The 27,167-nt window shown below is 39.6% G+C and overlaps 1 long non-coding RNA gene, 1 other non-coding gene and 1 pseudogene across 2 annotated transcripts; 1 reads left to right on the top strand and 2 right to left on the bottom strand.

Moving 5' to 3' along the window:
• Positions 1-5,380: 5,380 nt before the first annotated feature.
• LOC145587669 (uncharacterized) lies at positions 5,381-6,833 on the top strand. Its single transcript, XR_014101347.1, has 2 exons — positions 5,381-5,858; positions 6,513-6,833. It is a non-coding gene; the product is annotated as an uncharacterized LOC145587669 (long non-coding RNA).
• Positions 6,834-11,633: 4,800 nt separating this feature from the next.
• LOC145590472 (small nucleolar RNA R71) lies at positions 11,634-11,739 on the bottom strand. Its single transcript, XR_014102066.1, has one exon. It is a non-coding gene; the product is annotated as a small nucleolar RNA R71 (small nucleolar RNA).
• An 11,096-nt stretch (positions 11,740-22,835) lies between these two features.
• On the bottom strand, positions 22,836-22,931 carry LOC145590422 (small nucleolar RNA R71; annotated as a pseudogene).
• Positions 22,932-27,167: the final 4,236 nt, after the last annotated feature.

Raw genomic sequence — 27,167 nt, 5'->3', positions numbered from 1 at the left:
TGAGCTACAAATCAATGGTCCGTATGAATGAAGACTCACAATGCAATCTAGCATAATTCTCAAGGCGTAATCGAATTACACACATGCACAATTTCCATTAAACACTTTAATCTCAACAATTAATCAACACAATTCCCAAATTAAGCACAATCAATCAATCATCCAAGTTTCACCCAATCCCTAGCCAAACAACTACTCTAACATCATCATCTAATCAAATAACAACTAAGGAAATAACGAATCAACAATATATGAAGAACAACTACACTAATCAAGCATCAAACATCAAAATCAATCCAAACAAACTTGAATATAAAACAAAGCAATAAAATGAGATAGAGTTAGAAATTCTCATTGATAATAGAGAAGATATTCAACACAATTGTCACCATTGAATCTTCAATCTCTCAATCACCATTGAAATTCCTTACCTTCTTTCTCTAAATCTACTCCTAAACTAACCCTAAAACTAAAGAGAGAAGCTCTCAACTAAGCTAAGAATATGATCAAAAATATGTCTAGAATCTCCTGCAAAATTGGGTTACAAGTAGATATTTATAGGAGGCGCGAAATGAAACCGAGCAAAAACAGGGACCCGGAGTGGCGTGCCCGCGCCCGTGGGTTATGCACCCGCGCTCCTCTGGGTTTCTTCGGTTCTTCTCGAGGCTTCGTGCGTTCACTAATGGCTTCGAATGAGCGCACAATATGATGATGATGAACACTAAGATTGGCAGTTTCAAAAAGCACTTGACAGTGGGTTCAACACCCTATCTTCATGAGAGCACAGCTTGAGAGCACAAGAGCTAGAACTTGGAGAATCCACTTCCTTACATTTTGAGCTTTCCTATTACCATGTTCTTGCTCCAAAAGCATCTTCCACCTCAGTAAACCACCAATATCAAGACCCGGACCTCGTACAATACCTACAACCATGAAAAGAGAGCAAATAAAGGAGAAAAGACTAGAAAAACTATAGAAATGCACAAAACCACAAAATAAGAGAGAAAAGGTAAAACAAAGAGCAAAAGCATAAAACTAAGCATTTATTAAGAATGAAACCTATAAAAAGAAGGTAAAAACAACCTAAATATTCATCAAATGGGTGCCTTATGACACCCATCAATTACCCCCAAGCTTATCTTTTGCTCGTCCTCGAGCAAAACAAAACCAAGGGATGTAAAATGATGAGCTTATTCAAACAAACAAAAAGAAGAGAGGAGACAAGAATATACACTAACTCACTTTCGTAGGAATAACGGACAATTTTAGCAACTAAAGACAAGCCATTTAAACCCCTAGATTGCCCTAAAGGACGAGTAATGCTCTCGTAAGGGTTTCCTAAGAGATTAACCCGTAACTCTTATAAACCAAACAAAAAAGGAAAATCATGAAAAAGAAGCAAAAAGAAAAGGAAAGAAAATAAATGTTCATGAGTGGACTTTTTGCAAATGTACAAGCATAAATGAATCCAAATCTTACTAAACAAGTAAGGGAGTGCACGTTTCAAGATATCTATGGTTGATTGAAACATAGGACATGCTAAGCATAGAGAACTTATCAAGACACAAGTCACTTTCATCTCAAAACATTTTTAGCACATTCTCCCAATTAGCTTCAAATCTACTTTTAGCAAGCATCTCAATGGTTCCTCGAAGGAACCGGAAAAAGAAAGAGATTTGAGGCTACTTGATGTCTCAACTATTGCATCCCGCTCTATAAGCTTGACCTACATCTCCCTCCACCGACTAGTGACTCAACCACAAAGGTCAAAAGGTCTTGGAAAGAGTTGTAATGTAAAGGCGAGAAGGGCGAGGGTAGGCTAAAATTTGAAATTTGGTGGTATACCTAAATTGTGAAGCAAAGATTGGCCAAATCTTAACACCAAAAGCAAGTATTCACCAAACAAAAACATATCACCCCCAAGCTTATTCAAAGCTAAGAATCACAAACATATGTACAAAAAGCGTACGAACGCTTCCCCCCCAAGCTTGAACAAAGCATTGTCCTCAATGCTTAAAATAGGGAGAAAGACACTTACATCAAAATATTTTTTGAATTTTCTCATTTTCACTTTTTAATTACTTTTTCCAAAGCATTTTGAATTTTCTTTGATTTTTCTCATTTTTTCAATTTTTTCAATTTTTCACTTTATTCATTGTCCTCGAGTCTTTTAACTATGGACGGCTTTTTCAACTTTGCATTTGCTTTTTATTCACAAAATTTATACAACACAAACTTGCTTACAGCATAAGAACCAAACAATCATTCTCATACACCAAAACTCCAACATAAGAGACCAAGTGCTTCACAAAAACCAATGATAGGAACAAGAATGAAACAAAAGGCTCAAGATCTAAAGATGTGGCTTGAAGAGAAGGGTATATGGCTCAAATGGTTAGCAAGAAAGAAAATGAAAACCAAAAATATATAAAAGAAAACTATCGTAGAAAGGGAAAAATTACCACCCCGAAAAGATGCCTTTGTCCTTCCTAAATGGCTCGGTCGCGATCTCGGGAGATGAAAGTCAAATTCTAGATAAATCATACAATAGCCAAGGATCCATGCGCCGCTCAATCAAAAAATGTTGAAAGCAAGAAGACATAAAACCTCACATGGTTGTAGCAATAACTCACTATTAGTTTCAAATTCACTAAAAGGGAGCAATTGCAAATTTTCAAAAACAATAGAATCCGGCTTCAAGGTCCCAAAAGTTCTAAACGACTACCTTAGCATACTCTATCTTAGAATCAACCAAAGATACTCTCAAACCGTTCACACCGTTACCATTTAAGAAGAAAAACATTTAACTATACAAGTCCAAAAGTATGATGTCCAAAGCAAGAACAAAACAAAACACATTGCAAATTTGCCTTGAAAGAAACAAAAATCTTTTTGGAGTTTTTCAAGATAAAAGAACATGGAAATGCATATACAAATGTACATGACATATATGAATCAAAAATCCCACCAAACATGATAGAATACCCTCCCCCAAGCTTGAATGAGACAACATGCTCAAACATAAATAAAATATTCCATGGGAGGGAAAAGAAAGAAATCAAACCAACAATACCAACACATGTCCAACAAATCATCAACCATTAGAGAAAGAGCGAGGAAAGATGTTACTGGATTTAGGTGGGTGTAAATACTCGCAAATGACCCAATTAAACCTTTCAAAGCTAATTTCCTCTAGAATTGAATCTTGTTTTTCATATGCTAGCCAAATAGGAGTCAATCTTCCTTGATTCTTGATTCAAACCAATGCACCAAAGTATATCGAGTCATGTACCTAGAAAAAGGCACACAAACATTTCAATGAGAGAAAATTTATTCTAAAAAGAAAAGAAAATGAAAGTAATAAAACACGGGTTACTTCCCGAGAAAGGCTTGCTTAAGGTCCAAGCTTGACCGCTCTAGAAAATAATAATTCAACGCACGCAAGAGCTTGTGAAATGCACTACTACACATTTCGTAAGATAACAAGTAGGCACATGACAAAAAGAGAACGTGCAACAAGATCATTGCACGCAAGTGAGAAGAGAGATGCCAAAAGAAAGAAGAGGAAGGATCAAAAGGAAATTCAAGAGAATAAGAAGTAGAAGGGGGAAAAGAAGAATGGAAAGAAAAAGAAAAAGGCAAATCCTCCTCACTAAATTTTTGGCTGGCATATTTCCTCTCTTCCTCAACAATGATGAAATGAGGGACATGAAAATCTTCTATAGAAAAGGGCTCCCCAATAGGCCCTTTGAGATAGGAAGGGAGAAAAATAGGGCAAGAAGGGATGTGGTCAAACCTTTGAGAAAAAGGGGTATGAGAAATGGGAAAAGGGGTAGCTACTCCCTCAACACAAGGTCTCACATCGCCAATGAGGGCATGAAAATCAATCATAGAGTCCTCAAATGAAGAACTCTCACAATCTACACCTCCCTCAAGCTCAAAAACTCCAAGGGAATCAACCTCAACCTCCTTTCCACCACAATAAACAACCTTTCCTTCAACTATCTCAAAACCCAACTCCTTAAAACCGTACATTAATGGAGGTAAAGTCATCACAAACTCATCAAAGTCCCAAAAAGCATTCTCGATGAACTCATCCAAAAATCTATAAGTCGTCTTATGACTCTCAAAAAACAAATGGGACATTACCTCAAAAGAGTCTATGTACTCATAGATTGAAGGCTCACAAACATACACTTGAGGCTCATCAAGATGGGGAAAGAGGGTTAGGATTTTCAAATTTAACACTCTCTTCGTTCTCAACTTCTTCACCATCACTCAAATGATCAACAATGGGATCCTTACACTCTCTTGGCTGTTCAAAATGTTCATCATCATCCTCAATACACACATTAGATTTGAAGTTTTCACACACAAGCATCAAAGATGACAATTGGCTATCAAGCTCTCCACGTCTCCTTCTTCCCTTTTTAAGACACTCCTTACTCTTTTTCATCATCTCCAATTGACTTCTCATAGAATTAAGAATTGACTCCTTATTAGGCCCAAGATCATTACTAAGCTCAATATGCCTAATTTGAGTTTCTAAAGTAGCAACAAGAGATTCAAAAGGTGTAGAAGATTAAGGTTCAACAAAAGAAGAAGAAGTATAACCAAGATTGGAAGAATCAACATTAAGATCATGAGCATATACATCACATTGGGGAGTGGGGGTACAATCAAGCATATGAGATTTATTATTGAGGGAACGAAGCACATTACAAGAAGGCATGGTAAATAATGGAGAAAATTGAAACGCACCATTAGCATCAACTTGAGCATGCACCTCATCATCATGAACAAAAGGGGAAATAGAATTGAAATCATTTGTTCTAGGTTCACTAATGGGATCATGTGACAAACCATGGGAAATCATGCTAATATTAGAAGAATCAAGACATTGAACATCAACATTAGAAACATGATTACCCTTATTGTAAACATCCCAAGCAAACCAAACATGGAAATCCCAAGCATCATTAATTGAAAATGCTCTAAATTCACCATTATGCATGCATTCAACTTCATTCCTAGTTTGCACATTCAAACCAAAATAACAAATCTGACAAGCCTCCCAAAGACTACAACAATTCACTACTACAAAACTTGGAAAAAAGACCCCTAACTAAAGACCCGTTTTCTCAATCAACGGGTCTGATTGAAATAAGAGATCTAATAACAATGATATCAGGTCTCATATGTGCATGTGGACCCACTATGTTTGGTGGATAAAAATATATATAGATATAAGAGACCCGTTGTCATTGTTACAGGTCTTTTATGTGCACGAGGGCCCACTTCTCTTACTTGGAAAAAAAAAGTAGAGATATATAAGAGACCCGTTGTCCAAATAAAAGGGTCTCTTGCATTTCTTTTTTATTTATTTTTTTTAAATCAAACCTTTTTTGGAATTCCTAACAAAGTTTCAAGTCACAAGTTCTACCCCCATCTCTCCCTTATTTACTCACCTTGAAATTAACTCCATAGCTGCTAAAGTTTCATACTTTCACAAACATAACTCTTCCTCCCTTCATCCACTCATTATTTTTTTTCCTATCCTCTTATCTCTTATTTCATGTATTTCCTCCATTTTTTTTTAATTATTAACCCAAAAGCTGGAGCAATCCCCCCTCCCCGAGCTTGCACTTTGAGGATGGAACAATCATTTTTACAGCTTAGCTTCAACACCCTTTGCTTTTGTTCACTGCTTTCTGTCGACTCGTATGGGTGGTGCTGCTGGTTTGTACTTCTTGTCCTGGTTGTCGCCGTTGGATCTGCGGTGTTTTGACGAGAAGAGTTTGTAAAAGGCTCGGCAACCTTATTAACTTCGAATCCTTCTACAACCTCAATTAATCTAAGTATAATTATACTTCTTATGTTATTAGAGTTTATATGTGACATGAAGATTATTGGGTTTTCATATTTGGTGAATTTATCTTTTTTTTTGAAATTTTTTATCTTGAATTTTGGATTTTATTGAGTTTCCATTTCCAATTCAATCCTCGTTTCATATTAATATTTACTGTTCCTTGTTTTTTTTCGGTTTAATTTCTTCTATAATCTAAACTTTTTTAATTAAATTAAGACTTAATGTCTAGATCTATTGTTTAATTTTGTTCTTGACTTTTTTTTTCTCCATTTTTTCCCCAAATGTCTTATTTCTGATTTTACCGATTTTATGGAATTTCGGTAGCATCACAGTATGTCATAAACCTTAATTGTTACTTAAATTTTCAGTAAGCAGCTAGCTTTGTGACTAAATTCCCAAAGATTTTAAACTTCAATTACCTTGGTTTGAATAGAATAGTCAATAGTCATTATATTCTGTGACTTGATTGAGTTTTCAATACATTTTGTTACTTATTTCCAGCGACAATGACTAAAATAAGAAGCTCATGATCTATTAATTGAATGTTGTGTTGGTGAAAATATGATGTTTTACTCCAAATTATGCTTGGTTTAATTTGATTTTTTAATATATTTTGAATTTTTGTGTTTGATTTGTTTTCCAGTTCGTGACAATTGCAGTAATTGAAATGAATTGGATGGAGATGGTGACTTGGTGAGCAAAAGTCCGATTATGAGAAGAAAATATATGATTATGGTTGAGGCTTCTTCAGCTAGTTAGCTTTCCATTACCAAATAATCACAATTGGCAAGTTTATGAATTGCAATACCTTTTTTTTCCACATCAATTACAATACTTTGTTAGTGTTCTTGAATGCTAAGTGTCTTTGTTAAACTTGTTGAACCAAAGAGGTTTAATTTTATGTTGGTGATTGAGTAATTGTAGTTGTAAAATTCTATACTATTAATGTTATTTTATTTAATCTTGAATTGTATTGGTGTAATTCAAATTTTAAAATTTCAGTAATTTAAATGGAGCGGTAACAAATTAAAACTTTCAAAATTCAAATAAATATTACACTAAATTTTTTTTTTTTTTGGAAAATAAAGGGATCAAACAGACCCGTTATATAACATAACAGGTCTATTTCACTCCCCTCAAAAAGACCCCATGTCACACATAATGGGTCTTTTTCCCTTCTAATATAACTATTATACACCACGCCTAACAAACCGCCTAACTCTAATATCAGGTCATTTTGTTTTTAAAAACAGACCCCTCTAAATGAGGGGGTCTCTTTATCAAACAGACCTCTGAGATAGAGACCCGTTCAAGACGGGTCTCTAAAGCCAATTTGGACGGGTTTGTTAGCCTATTTTTGTAGTAGTGATTATAGTCTAAAAATCCCTTAAGTCTATTGAAATATTCACAAAAAGGCTAATAATCATATTGAGGAAATGAGAAACATGCCTTTTTTTTTTTGTACAAAAAAAGCAAAAATCAAATAAAAAAAAAGTATATACAAAGACCCAGACTCAAGCAATCAAAAACACTCAAACATAGACACCGTTCCCCGACAACGGCGCCATTTTGACGTATGGAAAATGTAGGTCGTTGACTAATCCTCCCTAGTGTCAAACAAATTTATAATCACTTAACAAACCTAAATACAATTAAAGAGGTAAGTCAAGGGTCGAACAACTAGGAACGGTAATGTTCAAATGCTTTCAATCAATGCCTAAGCTAGGTCAAAGTCTAAGGATAAAAGGTAAACACTAACCAACTAACAAAACAATTAACCAAGGAAATAAAACACTAGGAACGGGGATCAACAAGTAATCATGACAATTGCAGCAACTCTTGAACAACATGCAAATCAAAGGTTGCGAAGACTAATGGTAAGAGCAATCAAAAGAGCTCAACAAGCTATCTCCTAGAGGTCTAACTAGCGCCAACTACGATAGACTCTAACTAGGAATGTCACTAACCGAACTTAATCGACAATTATGAGCTACAAATCAATGGTCCGTATCAATGTAGACTCACAATGCAATCTAGCATAATTCTCAAGCCCTAATCGAATTACACACATGCACAACATCCATAAATCACTTTAATCTCAACAATTAATCAACACAATTCCCAAATTAAGCACAATCAATCAATCATCCAAGTTTCACCTAATCCCTAGCTAAACAACTACTCTAACATCATCATCTAATCAATTAACAACTAAGGAAATAACAAATCAACAATATATGAAGAACAACTACACTAATCAAGCATCAAACATCAAAATCAATCCAAACAAACTTGAATATTAAACAAAGCAATAAAATGAGATAGAGTTAGAAATGCTCTTTGATAGTAGAGAAGATCTTCAACACAATTGTCACCATTGAATCTTCAATCTCTCAATCACCATTGAAATTCCTTACCTTCTATCTCTAAATCTACACCTAAACTAACCCTAAAACTATAGAGAGAAGCTCTCAACTAAGCTAAGAATATGATAAAAAATATGTCTAGAATCTCTTTTAAAATCGGGTTCCAAGTAGATATTTATAGAAGGCGCGAAACGAAACCGAGCAAAAAAAGGGACCCAGAGCGGCGCACCCAATTCCCAAGAATGCTGTAAAATGGCTCAGCCCACCAAATCTAGGTCAAATGACCAAGAAGGGGCACGTTCTCCAATGACCCTATAAATATGTAGATATTCCCCAAATTTAGGGGACATTCAATCATTTATTACACTTACCTTACATTCTCTCACATCAGAGAAACACCTGATCTCGGAACCCGAGAAGATCTCATTTCCTTTTCCGCACCTTCTCGTACTCGCATTCAAGTACTAACTTGATCGTTAGAGGCGGAGCTCTAAACACCCGGAGTCTCTGTTGTTTTGCAAGTACAGGCGCAGTCGGATCAGTCCTCGAGCTGTAACTCTCCCGAGGGACAAAAACACCCAAAACAGTTGACTCCGTCTGTGGGGAGAATACCTCAAGGATGGTTCAAGAGTCTGTACCGCCTCCTGACCAAACGGTTAATCAGCCGGAGATCTTTACTGACCACGAGGATGATGATCCTCAGGTGGAAACGTACATAGCCAAAGATGGCTCTCTAATCACCAAGTGTATCCGTCCCAGACACTCTGGAATGGGGTGCAAGCCAGGCGGGCACTAGCAGGCCCCCTAGTCAGCCGGAAGGGGAAACCCAAAGAGCAAACGGATCCGCCTCATTCACTCGGGACGAACTCATGAAATTCATGACCAGTTTAAAGGGTGAAATCAAGGATCTGATCACCAAAAGTAAGGCTGGCCCAAGCAAGGGTCAGTCGGCCAGGAAGACTCCTCCAGAGAGGAGGAAGCCAATCAGGGACAGGCAGCCAACTCTGCATCCAAAGGACAAGGCAGCCGAGACCTTAGACTGGTCCAAGATCCTTCTGCCCATAAGAATCCAAGAAGTCCCCGCCGGGAGGAACAGCTGGTGGGTAACAAAAAATCTAGTCCTGACGCTCGACAAATCATTGAGCGTAGGAGGAGTCAGCAACTGTCTGAGTCAGCCTCTACTTTGAGATTTTCGGACAGCATTAAGAATACATCTGCAAGGAACATTCAATCCTTACATGAGAGCCACACAGGTGGTAATACCGTCCATTCTGGCCTTCAGATGATTGGGAATGCACCGTATGTACCTCCTATGGTCTACGGTCCGTATTCTCCTCACTTCATGCGGCCGACCCTCTTTGGGGGTAAGGAGGCATATAATGTCCAACCTTTGGACTAGCAGCTCCATCTGCTCAAACTTGGTGAACAAACTTCTGCCTCCACCAAGGTGATAACCGAGGCCGCACAGCCGGCCAAGGTTAAGAATGTGGTGGTGGGTGCTTATGATGGTACCACCAACCTAGAGGACCACCTCATGGCCTACTCTAACCTCATGCACATGCAGGGGCTGGAGGATGTTGTGTGGTGCCGGTGCTTCCCGGCTACATTGAAGGGCATTGCCCAACAATGGTTTGGCAACCTGCTAGTCGGATGTATCGACAGCTTCAGGAAGGTGGCCTTCCTGTTTGCCTCCAACTTCTCAATGAACATCCTTGCCAAGAAAACAAGTCTTGACTTGAGCACCATCCGGTAGGGAGATAGAGAAGGGCTTCGCTCCTATGTCAGGCGGTTCAACCTGGTGAGAATTCAAATCCAAGGGCTGTTTGACGAGGTAGCCTATACAGACTTCTTCAAGGGTCTGAAGGACAAGTCGACCTTTAAGTTCGACCTTGTCCGAAAGAGGGTTTTCACCCTTCAAGAGGCGTTGATAGAGGCAGAGAGCTTTATTCAAGCCACCGACCTCTGCTCGTCCAGCCACCAATCGGACTCCAAGAAGTCCGACAGGAAAAAGGAGAGTCGGACTGCTTATCCGGCTCAGAAAGCTGAAGAAAGCAAAAAGCGAAAAGAAGTCTGGGCGGTTGAGGAACCTGATCAGCCGTCCAAAAAGAAGAAGAAGGAATTCAAACTGTATATCTCACGGTATGAATTCAATAAAGACTGTTACACCATCTTCATAGAGGTGAAGGACCGACTGACTATTGAGAAGCCGAATCCTATGAAGAGTTCTGTTTAATCGCGAAACAAGAATAAATTCTGCCACTTCCATTAGGATGTGGGCCATGACACCAACGACTGCTATAGTCTCAAGCGGACGTTGGATCGTCTGGCTAACAAGGGCTTGTTGAAGTCCTATGTCTTGATGTCCAAAGCGACTTCTAAGACGAATCCGGGGCAGTCGTAAAAAACTGTCCAGCCTACTAGTAGTTTGGATACCGACAAGGATCCAATTTACACTATAGCAGGCGGATTCGCAAGTGGTGGCCCGACCATCCGGGGCACCAAGGATCATCTGAAGAGGATGATTCACTCGGTTAATGATGGACAGGTGTCCTCAAGTTGAACATTCCCAAACGTCCTCATCAATGAGAAGGACCGGGGCAAAGTTCGCCGACCGCATGACGACCAAGTCGTCATTGAATGCAAGGTCGCCAACCAGCTGGTTAGTCAGATCCTCATAAACACGGGTAGCTCCTCCTATCTCATCATGACGACCTACATTTTCCTCTTGTCAAAATTGGCGCCGTTGCCGGGGAATGATATTGGTGCCTTGTTATAGTTGTTGAGTCTATTTCACCTTTAATTGAAAATACAAAAAGATTTTCTTTTAGGCTACACTTGTAACCGTGCTACTAACCATTTCTTTTGAGATTTTATGCATAGAGCACGTGGTCATTCACTAGTGCCATTTGATCCGGAAATTGTGAGAACTATTGCAAGGTTAAGGGGTACTAGACGATCTTTGAGCCCTAGCATTTTAAGTGAAGAAGAACCACAATAAGAGGAACAAGCAAGAATGGGAGAAAATCCGAGAGTGGCATTGAAAGAATTGGGGATTCCCGGTGCATATAGATTTGAGAGTGGAATTTCTCCACCTACAACACCGGCAAATGATTTTGAAATAAGACCGGCAATGATCACTTTGATAGAGAGGCGACAATTTAGTGGGGCCTAGCATGAAATCCTGCTAAACCATCTCAAGGAATTCGAAAAATATTGCAATACTATCAAGGTGAACGGAGTTTCTCAAGAATTCATCCGCCTCAAGCTCTTTCCCTTTTCTCTCATAGGGCGTGCTTTAGAATGGCTAGACAAGGAGGTTAAGTCGAATTCTCTAAGGACATGGGACGAGGTTACCAAGGAATTTCTATCCCGTTTCTATCCACAAAAGAAAACGGCGGAGGCTAGAGCTTTGATTCAAGGTTTCAAACAAAAGCCAAGTGAGAGCCTCTATGAAGCATGGGAGAGATACAAAGAGTATCAAAGACAATGTCCTCATCACGGAATTCTAACCTATCAAACGATTCAAATCTTCTATGGAGGCCTTAGCCCTCTAGGAAAATCATGTTTAGATGGAGGAGCCGGAGGTCCTATCATGAACAAAACAGAAGAGGAAGTGGTGGACATAATTCAAGACGTTGTAAGGTATTATAGAGATTGGCAAGATGGAGAAAGAGAGTCAACTAGCAAGAGTAGATCTTTGGTGTACTCGGTTGATCATCTAAATTCAATCAACAATCTATCCTCACAAATGACGAACTTAGGGAAGGAGATGTCCGCTATCAAGGCAAAGTTGAAAAGTGCTACCTACCAAGTTTCAAGTCTTCCCTCCCAAACTAAGGGGAGAGGTACGTCTTCTAATTCTCAACCCCTTCCTTCTTCTAGTAACATGCCTAGTGGATGCTTGGTTTGTGATGATTGTGGGTCGTATGAGCATGATGTTTCTAAATGCCCTCATGCATGTATGGATGTTTGTGATGATCAAGATGGAAATGTGAATGAGCATGTGAACTATGTGTCAAACAATCATGATTCTAGGTTTGAGAATCAAAGAGGTCAATGGAATAGGAATTACAACAATCATGGCAATTTTGACAACTATAACCAAGGTGGTGGTTATAGGAACCAAGGTTCTTGAGGTAACTATAACAATCAAGGTTATAGTAGCCAAAATCAAAACCAAAATTATGGTAATCAAAACCAAGGTTCTGGGAATCATAATCAAAGTAGTGGTAACCATAATCAAGGTTATGGTCAAAATAAAGATAGGGGTAATTGGAACAATCAAGGTAGAGGCAATTTTCAAAACAATGCTCAAAGAGGACCTCCACCCGGTTTTGCTCCAAAGGCCCAAAATGATAATTCCTATGTTCAATCCTCTTCTTCTTCACATAGAACAAATTTGGAAGAAATCATTGAAAATCAAACAACGTTGTTGAACACTTACATGGCCGTAAGTGACAAGAAATTTAATGAAATGATGACCCATAATAAGGTGCTTGAAAACCAAATTTCTCAACTTGCTAATGCTTTGAAAGACCATGCTAGTCCTTCTTCTTTACCTTCCCAAGGCTTAGATCCCAAGAGACCCGTGAATGCTATTGTTATAAGGAGTGGTAAGGTTCTTGAGGAAAGTTTGCCTAAGAAGAGTGAAACTAAGGAAGTCCCAAAGGAAGTTTTTGTTGAATATGAGAGAGATGGTGCATCTTTGAGTGAGGTTGAGATTGAGAAGCCTAGTGAGGTGAGAGTGGAGAAAGAAATTGTGAAACCCAAGCTTCCTTATCCACAAAAAATTCATGAGAAAGAAGTTAGATGATCAATTTGGAAGATTCATTGACATGCTCAAGAAACTTCACCTTTCTCTACCATTTACCGAAGTTGTCACCCAAATTCCCAACTACTCAAAATTACTCAAAGACATTTTGAGTGGTAGGAGTACTTGTGATGGAATAGAGACGGTGAACTTGACCGAAAATTGCAGTGCAATCATAATGAACAAGATGCCACCTAAGCTAAAAGACCCCGGAAAGTTTTCCATCCCTTGTGCCATTTATAAAATGCAAATTGAGAATGTCTTGTGTGACCTTGGAGCTAGTGTTAGCGTTATGCCATATTTGGTGTACCAAAGACTTGATCTAGGCGAACTCTTACCTACTAACATCACTTTGCAATTGGCCGATAGGTCAATTAAGTTTTCTAAGGGTAAGGTAGAGGTTGTTCCTTTGAGGGTTGGGAAATTTGTTATTCTGGTGGATTTTGTGGTGCTTGAGATGGACGAAGATGCTAATATTCCTATCATTCTAGGGAGACCATTCCTTGCTACTTTGGGTGCTTTGATAGATGTGAAAAGTGCACAATATTCACTCAAAGTAGGGGATGAGGTGATAGAATTTGATTTGAATGATAGCATGAAGTATCCAAGTTCTTCTTTAGAAAATTGCATGTTGATTGATTCTCTTGATCATGTTGTGTTTTCAATGCATGAGCAATTGCTCACTTCTAACGATGCTCTTGAGAATGTTTTGTTGATTCTCTAGGTCAAGATGTCGAGAACCCTCAAATTTTATTCTTTTCCTGTTCCTACGAGGAACCATAGAGACGCTTACTAAGGGAAGATTTGAAGCCATTAGGGGGAACGCGGTTAGATTAGTTGGGATGAAAGTGGATTGTGCCTCATTAGTTCTCTACACTTAGCATGCCCTATGTTTCAATCAACCCTCGATATCTTAAAACGTGATTACCATTGTTGTTTTAGAAAGTTTGATACCCTTCGTGCTTTGATCATGTGCAAAAGTCCATTGTATAAGCATTTCTTTTCTTTTCAAGGTTTTAAACTTTCTCTTTTCTTTTCTTATGCTTTGCCTCCCTTTTAATAAAAAGAATTATAGATTAACCTCTTTGGAAACCTTTACGAGAGCAACACTCGTCCTCTAGGGCGATCTAGGGGTTTAAATGGCTTGTCTTTAGTTGCTAAAATTGACCGTGATTCCTACGAAAGTGAGTTAGTGTATATTCTCATCTTCTCTAGTTTTCTTGTTTCTTTCTTTGCTTGAATAGTGTCATCATTTTCCCTTGGGTTTGATTTTATTTTGCTCGAGGACGAGCAAAAGTTTAGCTTGGGGGAATTTGATGAGCATCGTTTATGGAGCTTAAAAGAATAAGATTTAGGTTCATTTTCTTTATTTTCTTTCATTATTTTCATATAATTTTCTTAGTTTTATTTGATTTTCCATTTTTTATAATTCACTTTGGTTCTCGATTAGTTTTTACGAGTTTTTCATATTTTTAGTTAATAATTCATAGTTTTATTTTTAGTTTTATTTTGTTATGCTTTCTCTCTTTGTTTTATTTGTGTGTTGTAGGTGAATAATCAAGTCAATTTGCTCATTTTGGGACTGCCTTGCTCGCGGGCATCATCTCGAGTGCACTGATGATGGGGATGCTTGGGATCGCGGAGTTTGATCAAGCAAAGCGAAGGAGCCAAGGCCTCGTGCACCACACAAGGGTGCGTGCGCGCGGCACAGGGGTGCGTGCGCGTAGACCCAGCTGTGCGCACGCGCGGCTGGTGGTGCATGCGCACGGCCCTATGCAGCCCCCTTTTCTATTTATAGCTTTTGACTTTCTTTTTTATGACGACAGAACTTTTGTACTTTAGATATGATTTTCCAAAAATAGTAGAGAGAGAAAGTAGAGAGAGAAGCTTAAGATTTACGTGTTTGTAAGTGAATTTGATCTTAGATTTCAATTGGATCTTGAAATTCCCTCTTAAATTCAATGAAAGTTTGTAAGATTTCTTTCCTTTGATTTACTTTTAATGCAATTCTTTCTAGTTTCTTGAATTTTTATTGAGATTACATTCCTTGCTCTAGAATTCGTTGATTGATTAATTTTCCTTTGATTAAGCTTTAAAAGAATATGAATTTGATTGAATTTGTTTTGTTCCTTAATTTCACCATGATTAGTGAGTAGATTAGTTGCTAGGGAGAAGGGGAAGCATGCTTGATTGATGATTTTTGCTAGTTGATGATACTAAATTGATTGGATTGTTGTAATTAAATTGGTTGACATAGTTGTGCATGTGATTAATTAAACTAGGAGTGATCAACCTATAAGAGTAATCTAGATTGCATTGCAAATTTCAATGACATGAACCCTTTATTTGAGAATTGCTTTAATTGATTGAATTTGATTGTGATTTCCCTTGTTAGCTATTCATAGTGAACCCTAGCTTGGCTTATAGGAGATAGCTTTTGGATTCCTTTGATTGCAACTATTGTTTTTCCCTTGTGATGTTGAATCGATTGAGTGACCTATAAATTAGCATATTCATTAAGCTTGCATGTGGAACCTATATCCCTAGTGTTTAGCATATTGAATTCTTCGATTTGTCTAGCTTTTTGACATTTTAGTTACCAACCACAACCATTTATATTCTTCGAATTAGCTTGACATAGGCTATAGCATCGTTCCTACTCATTCGTTTGGGTTCGACCCTTGACTTACCATATACTTGTATTAGGTTGGTCGAGTGTTTACAAATTAGGTTTGGCTCTAGGGAGAGGTTGATAACGACCTACATTTTCCTCTTGTCAACCACCAAATGTTCTGAACAATTAAGCTAGTCCGGAATAATAGGAGATACGTAAACTAAAGTCTAAAGATGCTAAAACAAGAAATAAAACACTAAGGGAAACGGTTTAGGTATAGCATTCACTCAAGCATAAACAAAGGCATAGAAGTTGAATTAATCATGAACTAAACATGCTCGAATATCTATGTAAGGGATCCAATCTAGCCACCTTTCGGGGTCAATTGGCTTCTCCTAACATAGCCTCTATGCTATTACATTAGAACCATATATTAAAAGGTGAAATCAAGTAATTTGACAAGGGAATAAACACGTCGTCAAATGCCTATCCCTAGATCAAATACAATTTATACAACCTAAACAAACCCAATACGAGTATAAGGCAAGCATAGGGTTTGAACCACAAGGAACGAATAATCACCACCAAATGTTATCGACAACTAAGCTAGTCTGGAATAGGAGATAAGTAAACTTAAGTCTAAAGATGCTAAAACAAGAAATAAAACATTAAGGGTAATGGTTTAGGTATAACATTCACTCAAACATAAACAAAGGCATATAAGTTGAATTAATCATGAACTAAACATGCATGAATATCAATATAAGGGGTTCAATCTATCCAACTTTCAGGGTCAATTGACTTCTCCTAACATAGCCTCTATGTTCTCACATTAGGACCATATACTAAGAGGTGCAATCAAGGAGCAATTGATACAAATGAATCTTGCTAAGTTCGCTATCGCATCATCAAGCAATAATTCACCCTCAATCAAATAATAACATGCATTTTGCAAGTAGATTGAAGAACGTTAAGCATATAAAGACTTTAATCACAAACAAATCAACTCCAAACCCAAAATATACTCAAGATCCAACTAAATAACAACCATCCCCTTAATGTGGAAATTACTCACTAATCATGCTAACAACAAGATTAATCAATAAATAATCGAGCATAAACATGATTACCAAGCAATACTAACAACTACAATAATAATCAAATAGCAAGATAATGAGAAAAGATTAAGGACATGCTCATTGATTGAAGGTTGAAGATCTACAAAGAGGTTGAATAAGCTTTTTCTTCAAAATCCAAGATCAACAATGAAGAAATCCTCACTTTCTCTCTCTAAATTACTCTAAACCTAATCTAAACCTAGAGAGAGAAGCTCTCCTAAAACTAATTAAGAGTGTAGAATAATAGTTCTCTATGATTACCCTCAAAATGGGTATTTTTACGAAGTTAATAAAAATAGAAAAATAAAATAAGGGAAAATAGAATAAAGAGAAACAAAATAAAATAAAACTAGAGAAGATATAAGAAATAAGAAAAGGAAAATAAATAAAAGGAAAAGGAAAACAAAAAAATGAAAATGGAAAGAAAACAAATCCCACCAAAATGAAACCGTCTGACCCCCCCAAACTCATTTTCTTCTTCTTCAAATTTCGCTGCTCTGAACTTTCATCACCGCCGCTCATCAACATCATCAATGGCTATCATTGAATATCATCTTCGATCTTCAATCTCAACCATTAGATCTTATTAATTATCATGTGCGAAGCTCGTGAAGTGGTTCGGTCGAACCAAGGGCATGTTCGGCCAAACTATGGGTTGGTTCGATCGAACCACGGGTGTGTTCGACCACACCTCTTCAAATTAGAAAACGTCATGACTTCCTGACCGTTTTTGACACTTTTGGCACTTCGATCGAACTTTTATGCAGTTTGCCCGAACCCAAATGAACTTGCAATTTACTCTGATTTTGGGGCTTAATTAAGGGGCCGAATTGCGGTTGCAGTTGTTGCGGTGGCTTGAGATGTCAGGGCTGCGAACTGGTGGTTGTTGTTGTGGTGTGCGTGAGGTGGAGATTGGTGCAGGGGTGCGGCGTGCAGTGGTTTGATGTGGCTGAAATTGGTGTTGCGTGAGGGAGTGGGTCAGTGGGAACAGGTGGAGTCGTGGGCTGAGATGCGGCATGTTGCGGTTGTGAGGGAATGTACAAGAGAGCAGGGAGGTTTGGCTGGCTGCGGTGGTGATTGGAGATGGTTTGGTGGAGTCATGGGTGTTTATTGTGGCTGAACGTGAGGTTAAGGTGGCTGTTGTGAGGGATGTTTGGGTGTTATAGATGGGCTGCAGTTTGGGAAAGCAGCAGGTATGATACGGGTTGGTGGCTAGAGAGGTGTAGGGGCTGCTGGGTGGTTTCTATGCGAAATGATGGCAGGTGAAGATTAGAGATGCGGGCTGCTCTGGTTGTTGGCGGTTTGGAATTGCACGGTTGCTGCTGCGTGAGGTTGGGGCAGAGGTGAAGTGCGGCTAGGATTGATGGTGATTTCGGTGGCTGGTGGAAGGTGGAGGTTGTGTGGCTGTTTTTGGTGTGGGTTGACGGTGGTGCTGGTGGCGGTGAGGAGCTGCTAGTTTGGTGAAGTGAAGGGGGTTGGTTCGGTGTTTTGGGAGTGAGAGATGATTAAGGGCAGAAAGGAGATAGGGAGCTGATGGTCGGAGTTGTGGTTTGGTGAGGTTCAGTTGGTTGTTGTAATTGGTGAGTAGTAGAGTGCGGTTGGAGGTTGACGGTGGTGCAGGTGGTGTTATTGGGTTTATGCGGCTATTTTCGGTGGACTGAAATGGTGGTCTGGTGGTGATTGTGGGTTATGATTTGGTTGGGAATGGTGGCTGGTTTGGTTGTGGGTTATAGTAGTGATTGAGTGAGGGAGCAGGGGAGTTTGGCTGTTTTGGTGTGGTGGAGGATAAGGGACAGATGGGGTGAAGGCTAAGGGGGCAGCAAGAAGCAGGGCAGCTCATGATGCCCTTGTCTCAAACCCGAAACTCAGTCCGTTTGGAAATTGTAGCACATGCCTTGACCCTCGAACACACCTATAAACACGAGCAAGACCGAGGGTGAAACCGAGACATATTTTGGGTGGAATCGATGTTCTGGAAATATTTTGATCCTTTTAGGGTTTTGGAAAAGCCAAATTCTGCCCAGAAATGCCAGTTTCGAGGGATTTTTCGTTTTGACGAAAATTTTTAAATCTTTTAAACCTTGAATCTTAATGGAATATTAATTGTGATTTTGTGTTTGGTTCTTTCCTTTATACTTCTATAATTTTAGACTACTTTTGAGCATGATTACTTTGTAGTAATTGGTGTTTAATGATTGGTTCAAATTTTCACATAATTGCAAATAAATTGCTTTAAGTGTGAAAAGTTTGTGTTTTGAGGCTCTTAAGTACTAAAGATCTAACCTTTAATTATTTTAGTTAGTTGGAACTTTGTGTTACTAAATTCCATGATTGTTTCTTGAACTTTCTTGATTTAATCATTTATTAAGTTGATTGGAATCATAAAGTTTCAAACTTGTGATTGAATTTTAATTAATCTTCATATTGGAGGATGTAGTTTTTCAAAGATTCACAAGTAAAGTTGGACTTGTTTATTAAGTTGGACTTGTTTTAATTTTCGTTTTTGCTAAAAATATTGATTCTAAAATTAATTTAGAATTGATTAAAAATGTCACACGGAAAATCGGGAAATAATCCTGAGGTACTTGCACACAAACCGAGGCACAGTAGCACAAGCATCTCCCGACCAGCCGGACTACACAGCAGCCCACATGTGGCTGCTGACGATGCGTGCTGTGCGCATCGGTGTGTGCAGTGCTACGATGGTGCGCGCATGGGGCAAAAGCTTGGTGCATGCTGTGTGTGCGTTGTGTTCGAGCAGGTTGCTGTGCGCAGCCTTGGTGTGGTGCGATGGGCAGGCAGCCAAGTGCGTGCCGCCTTGCACCTTGCAGCCCAAAGCAAACTCTGCTAGGATGCCCACGGGAGCACCTAGCAGTGATGTGTTGGTGTGGTACGGCTGTACGCACTATGCCGTATTGCCCGAGCTGCTACGCAGCCATGTCTCACAATGGCGCGCGCCTAGCTAGTCTAGGTGCGCGTTCCACTTACGTGCGGTCGACTATGTAATTTTGCGTTTTATTGCCGTTTTAATTATTTTATTATGTTTATTTAATTTAGATAAATTTTGTAGGATAAGCCTCGGTTTTGAGTGGCACTTGCAATTTTTTTTTTTAATTTGGCAAAATATTAGGTCTACCGACTTAATTAATCGGATTAATTAAGTTGGAAGCGGAATTTAGTGGGAGCTTCATTATTTATTTGAGCTATTTTAATTGCGCTTAATCACAAATCGATTAACAATTTTGACAATGGGTGAGCGGAGTGTATTGATCAAAGCTTCCAGGCCTGCCTCCTTGTTTCTGGTCAGATCTTCTTACTCCCACTGCCGTGTCTGCATCCCTGCGACCTTGCTCAGCTTTGCTGGGCTGGTCCACCCTGGCTGTATTTTCTGCTCGAGTGGCTTCAGCTCGCTTAATTATGTCACTTGGTGCGTTTTTGTTCAACATTGCCCTGTCGGTTTCATCTGTTTTTTTGAACTTGTGCACTTTTCCCAACGCTTCAGCTAGCGTTTTGAGGCTCTTTTGCCCCATGTACGCTCTTAATGGCGAGCCTTGTTAGCAGCGCTACCTCTTGACTCATATTTGGGATGGTTGTTGCGTCCTTGTTGAATCTAGTGATGAACTCTCTTAGGGGCTCATCTTTTCCTTGAGCCAATGACATCAACTCGGTGGTCATTTTTGTACGATCCACTAGGGGTGACAAAGTGCTCCATGAACATTCTCTTTAGCTGATTATAAGAATAAACGGATCCTTTCGGGATGGCTCCGTACTATTCAGCTGCCAACCCCTCCAAGGTCGGTGGAAATGCCTTACACCAGACTATGTCTGTCATAGTGTAGATTTCCATGTGGTTCTCAAACGCTGAAACATGGTTCTTAGGTGTTTTGGTACCATTGTACTTACAACTAGGCATCTTTTTTTTCTCCATCGGCTCCTCCAGAATCTCCGTGCAAAATGGGGAATCATCTGCAATCACCTGGATCTGCGCTCGCTTCTCCTTGTCTAGGCTTTGTCCTCGCTTAGAGGCTGGTGATCTGCCGCGGGAGACTCGAGTCTCCGGGCTGCCCTTATCTTAGGCTGCCTCCTCTACACTCCACTCTCGATTCAGATTTCGAGCTTCCAGTTCCAACATCTTCTTCCTCAGCTGGACCAGCTCCTTCTGCTCCGGGGTGAGAGTTATAGGTGTTGCCTTCTTTACGGTTGGCTCTGTAGCTGTAGCTACTGGTGGGGAGGCTGTCCCTTTATCGAAATTAGTAAGGACTGTTGTCATGGCTACCAACTGCTCTTTACTACACTTAGAGAGGTTCTGCAGGATGGCTGGCATATTGACGGGCTGCGGTTTCTAGGTTATTGGTGTTGAAATGATGGGTTCATTGTTCGCGCCTATCAATGGCATTCGAAACTTAAAAGAGGAACTAGACCCCACCAGATCTACTGGCTTCGCCGCCGCTTTGGCTGCAGCAGACGCCGATCCGGTTGGGTTAGATTTCTGAGAGATATTGGATTTGGGTTTTTAATCGATCCTTTTGGATCAAGAGTTACTAACGCTGTTTTTTGTGGTGTTTGGTTGCCTTCGATAGCCTTAGAGACCGGTGTTTGTACAGTTTCTTCTCTGGCCATGGCGCTCTGTCAACTACTAGTCCCTTGCTCAGCTGGTGAACCTCAGATTAGATGATCCTACCCCTTCTTCTAGCGCCAACTGTTCCAGGTGTGGATCTAAGGGTTCTGTTGGCACAAGCTGGGTCCCGTTGATGACCTGTGCAAGGTAACACACGTGAACTGACCTCGGGGGTGGCTCGAGGAACCCCCCTCCGATGCTTAAGTTAGAATGTGTTTAGAGAGAGAAAGTGTACTTAGAGAGATGTATAAAGTGTAATAACTTATGTGTCTAACCTCTTTTCCGTTGTACTTTAACCTCTATTTATAGGTGTATGATCTCCTTTGAGGAGTATCTTACTTGGTCAGCCTGCAGGTTGACTCTATTGGGCTGATGAGCCCTTCTGATTGTTCTTCCAGCAGTGAGTGCGCAACCCGTGGGCCAGTCTGGGAGCCTGGTGATAGCTCAACAGGAGCTATCCTATACAGTAGTATATTAATCTCACTGATCGGAAGCAGCCTCCAGCTAGACATTATGATCACTTGACTTCATAGAATAATTAGCTTCCCTAATTAATTCCGAACCTTTTATTGGAATAATACACATGTTCGATAGACTCCATTCCTTTCGCTATACTCATGTTAGGTTTGCTTAGGTTTTATAAATTGTATTTGATTTAGAGGTTTTCATTTGACGACCTGTTTAATCCTTTACCAAATTGGCGCCGTTGCCAAGGAACAACTTCCATTTTGTGTTATCTTATTGAGACCAGTCCATAGTTTTTTGTTTATGTTAGTTACTTTAGTTAATTGTCGTTGCTCATCTTGTGCTTAACTTTGTTGTATGAATAAGGGGACAAACTTGTTCAAGATCTTTTGTTCATATTGATCTCAAATTGGAACGTTCTCTATCCCTACTCATAAGAGAAGCAAAATCCTGAAGTAGATGCATCAACACTCATCACCACACTCCTACAATGCTGGTCAACCAAACCTCAACTCCCTCATCCTTTTCAAGTGAGGATGAACTTAGTCCAAGATCTTCTTCTTCAAGCTTAGATTCCAATCCTTTCTTCGGCTTAGAATTTGGAAGCAACACTCAACAAAGAGTAGCAGATCAATGGTCATATTGATTGTGGGATTTTGATACCGAATATACAAGGAAAGACCTTTAAGATATAGCCACATTTGATAACATTGATTGTGCGTAAACAATTTTCTGCTGGAAAGTATGAAATCCCCCATGAGCATCGTAAGGAGTTCGTGAAGTATCACGACACAATGAAGATCAATGGTGTCATCCAAGAATACATAAGGCTCAAGATGTTTCCCTTCTCTCTTGTTGGGAAAGCCTTGGAATGGCTAGAGAAGGAGGTGCCTCCCAATTCCCTTACAATATGGGATCAGTTTTCCTCAACGTTCTTGAGGCGGTTCTACAACCATAGAAAAATCGTCGATGCTTGATCCAAGATAAAAGGTTTTTTCCAAAAGAACACAGAGTCTTTAAGGCATGGGAGAGGTATAAAGAACTTCAACGTCAATGCCCTCATCATGGATCCTTAGGTTCGAAATTATTCAAAGCTTCTGTGGCCTCTCACACTAAGTGAGGACAAGCCTTAATACCGGTGCGGATGGTCCTATTATGAACAACGGAGAAGATGAGGTAGAGAGCATCATCGAGCAGGTTTCACAACATTATGAATATTGGTATAAGGGTGAAAGAGAGACCTCCTCAAGCAAAGAAGCGGTGTATTTTTTAGATTATGCAAATGCAATCGCCAATCTCACTAACCAATTTACAAAGATGTCCAAGAAAATGGAGGATTTCATGAGCCAAAAAGTCAACTCCTTAATAATGTCACACCTTCTCTTCCTCCAAGGGAGGCCATGGTATTGGCTTTAACTCACATGATTATAATTCAATGCCTTTATGTGTTATATCTTGTGAAATTTATAAGAATTATGATCACACCTCTCAACAATACATGAATTTGTGTGACTCCCAAACCCCTTTCGATGTTGTACATGAATTAGGATCGGAACTCGCTGATAGGAAAGGAAAGAAAAAGAAAGCAATGCCAAGAGCTCCATTAATCTGTTGTTCATTGATAGACAAAGCTCTCTCTGTATCATCTCGTGCCAGATGCAACAAAGGATGAGTCCTTTTTCCTTCTCGTGAACCACAAGAGCGCCTAGCGCCCAAACGAGCAAAGCTCATTTCCTTTCAGGGTAAAGTGGCGCATCAAAAATAACTGACCCGTTAAAAGTCCGGTTCCTTCACGAACAAAGTTTAGAATCAACCAGAGTTCGTAGAACGAAGAGAGTGTATAACTGGGGTTCGTGAAGAACTTTACTTTTTTGTTCGTAACGAGGAAGAGATAGAATAGAGTTCTTCACGAAGTTTAAGATAAAGTAAAAAAGAAGACTTTCTCTACGACCTCCTCATGTTGAGACATTATGGCTTTGGGGTTAACCCCGGTGACAAAGAAGGAATCCATAAAAACTTGGGATTCTACACCATAATAAAATACTACCTTCATGATTAGACCATGTCCCTGAGATTTGATAAAAGAAAGGTGCATTAGCGGTTAATACGTTGTAATTGGATAAGTTATTAGGAATATGACAGAACAAAATACTAAGGAAAGAAAAAAGAATACACCAAAATGCAGGTGGTTGTTTCTTGTTGTAAGTGAATGCAATGAAAAGACTCGGAAATAACGAATAATGAAATAATTCTTTTATTGACATTTCGTGCTCATTTAAAAATTTCTGTTATTCCCATGATCTGGTAACAACAAGATGATCCACAAGAAAGGCTTCAGGATTCGAACCCATGACCGGCCCACCCCTGACCTGCTGGGTTGGGTGGTTGGGTTAGCACCCCTCGTCGCTTTTGTAATCGAAATAGATGCGCTTTGCTACCCAACGCCTAACCTTGTTTCCTCACTATAGGAGAGTAGCTTCCAAAATAAGCTCTCTAAGGCTAAGGTTGCACCTCAGATGCGAAGTAAACAAGGGAATCGCTTGAGAACTAACTTCATACCTAAAGTTAGCTTGTGTGCGCATAGCCATATCTTATCTTTTAAGACATCCTTTAAGAGCCTAGAAAGTGTTTGTTTTGCATGAGAGCAGCTAAGCCTACTTCTCATGCCCCCACTCATTGATTAGCCAATACGAGAGATGGAGTTAAGCTACATCAGCTATAGAATCAAACAATGGACCCAAAAGCAACCAAGATCGGAAAGAAGAGTGGCAACGTTTTTCCTGTTGGGTTTCGTTGATTCTAAATCACCGCGGAAGAAAACCCGAGCCAAGACCACACTCACAATTAATATAATCACAAGACATAATTAACTTAAACAACAAGAATTAAGGAAAGATTAATACCTTTGACGCGTGCTTCGCTCACTACAAGAGCTCTTACTTCGCAAAGCTTTTAGTCTCGCTCGCACGAAGACCTCCAACGGAAGTCCACCCACAACACGACCCCGAAAAGGTCCAATGCTTAGAGGTTAGCTAAGCCCGACCTAAACTCGAGTAATTATATGTGTTTAAAGGTCTTCTCAATGGAGATGCATTTTTTAACACCTTACTCAAGTGATTTTCCTAATACCACAACTTGGGTATTTATAGGGAAAAGCATGAGTGAGATTTGCTCTTCCATCAATGTGGGAGAATTGATTATTCCTTTTATTTTTAAAACAAAAATAAAATTAATTATCAGGCAACTAATAAATCAACAAATTGCATATTTAGGAGAAGAGTTTGGTGAGGACCACAAGGAGGGGAGGGGACCAAACTTGATCCCCAAGGAGCTCCATTTGGCCGGCTACCTATCCCCATACATGACAATCCCCGGCTGCCACGTGACACCCCAAGAGGAGCACCAAGGTAGACGGTTTTTGGCTGCTGCCACGGCCCAGCAGCTGCGGCCAAGGCGCGGCTTGCGGCTGTAGCCTCGACCCAACTAGCTGCTGGCCTTGGTTGCGGCTGCTGCCCTTGGCCGGCTGCCGTGGCTAGCACCATGCTAGCCGTGGTGTGTTAGCATGCACCAGCTAGCCTAGGCTCGGGTTGGTGCATTTTGTAACCACCCGACTTTTACTTAATGCCCTTAGGCATCGGTTTGCTCGGGGCATTCCGATCCTAGGGGTATTTCGGTAAATTGTTGATTTATTAGTAATTTTACCGTCTCGTCCTTTATTATTTTGACTCGACTTTCGACGCTCGAATTCGACGCTCCAAGCTCGAATTTCCGATGTCTAAATATTAATTACTCGAGTGACTCATTAATTCTTTCCAAATTAATTCGCCGTGTCGGTCCGTTTGTTTCTTGGGTGTGACCCGAACGGTTCAGTCAAGATTAAGCTATAATATTAATTATAAATTAATATCACTGATCGGAAGCGGCCTCCAGCTAGGCATTCCGATCACTTGACCTCACTGAATAATTAGCTTTCTAATAATTTCGAACCCTCTATCGGAATAATACACTTGTTCGAAGGACACCATTCCTATCAATCTCCCACTTGTCCTTCCGTACAAGTGAGCATTTAGTGTATAGCCTCTTTCCTATGTTGCTTAATGTCTATTCATGAACTATAAGGTAAGATTTATTCGTCATCCTTATTATGTCCAAAGTTGTTTCTCGATCTCGAGTTTGATTGTTAATAAACAGATAATTTCTAAAATTCATCTAAGCACGGCCATGTATTTTTACAGTCTCACTCTTCGAGAGGCCTTGTAAACAACAAAGACTTGTTCCCTATTTTAGTAGGGAGACATTCCTAGTCTTGTAATGCAGCTTCTCTTACTGAGAGGACCTAGTCGCCCGAGTGTTGCTGTTATAATCCCCTTTTACGGCAGACGTTTGACAACATCAAAGCGGACTCGTACTCATACAAGAGAACTCACAATACTCATGGTCGAGGAAATAGGTTCCGACAGCCATAACGAGAAGTATACTTATAACGATTTTTAATTCTCTTAAAGTATTCTCATAGGTCGATCCAGTATGGTTCCAAACCAATACCTGTGCAAATGATTTACGACAATCATGTCCTTGTAGCACAAGAAACGGTGCTATAAATCAAACTACACACTAATCTCAAGTGGTCATTAATCGTCCATCATTTAAATGACCTCGATTAGGGATAATTTTCGATTATAATATTCAATGTTCACTTAATAGGTGTTTCCTTATCAAGACTGGTCTTGATACCCTATTTTGAATATTCTCAAAATCGAATGGACTCATTATTTAATCATAAACCACAATTAAATAGCAAACAGAGTGATAAAATTGCATGAAATTTAAATTACTTTAAAACTTGTATGGTTTTTCTTAGTGTCTTACATTAAAATGTTTAAAATCAACTAAAACACTAAACAGGTAAATCAAAGCCAGTCTCCAACGTGCCTGATTTCCATTGCCTCAACGTGCTTGTTGTGCTTCACTTGAGGAAAAGGTTTAGTAAGTGGATCGGCTACATTGTCATCCGTTCCAACTTTACAAATTCTGATTTCACCTTCTGATTTCCATTCTCGAATCATGTGATATCACCGCTTGACATGTTTGACCTTCTGATATTCCCTTGGCTCTCTAGCCTAGGCAATAGCTCCATTGTTGTCGCAATAGAGGGCTATTAGACCCTTGATAGAGGGTACAACATCAAGTTCACCAACGAACTTATGAATCCAAATAGCCTCCTTAGTCGCTTCAGCAGCTGCCAAGTATTCGGCTTCAGTTGTAAAATCTGCAGTTGTGCTCTGCTTGGCACTCTTCCAACTAAAT

Source organism: Chenopodium album, chromosome 17, assembly GCF_948465745.1.
Source record: "Chenopodium album chromosome 17, dcCheAlbu1.1, whole genome shotgun sequence".
Taxonomy (NCBI): Eukaryota; Viridiplantae; Streptophyta; class Magnoliopsida; order Caryophyllales; family Amaranthaceae; genus Chenopodium; species Chenopodium album.
The sequence above is the reverse complement of the archived record's forward strand: the minus strand, read 5'-3'. Positions and strand labels throughout refer to the sequence as shown.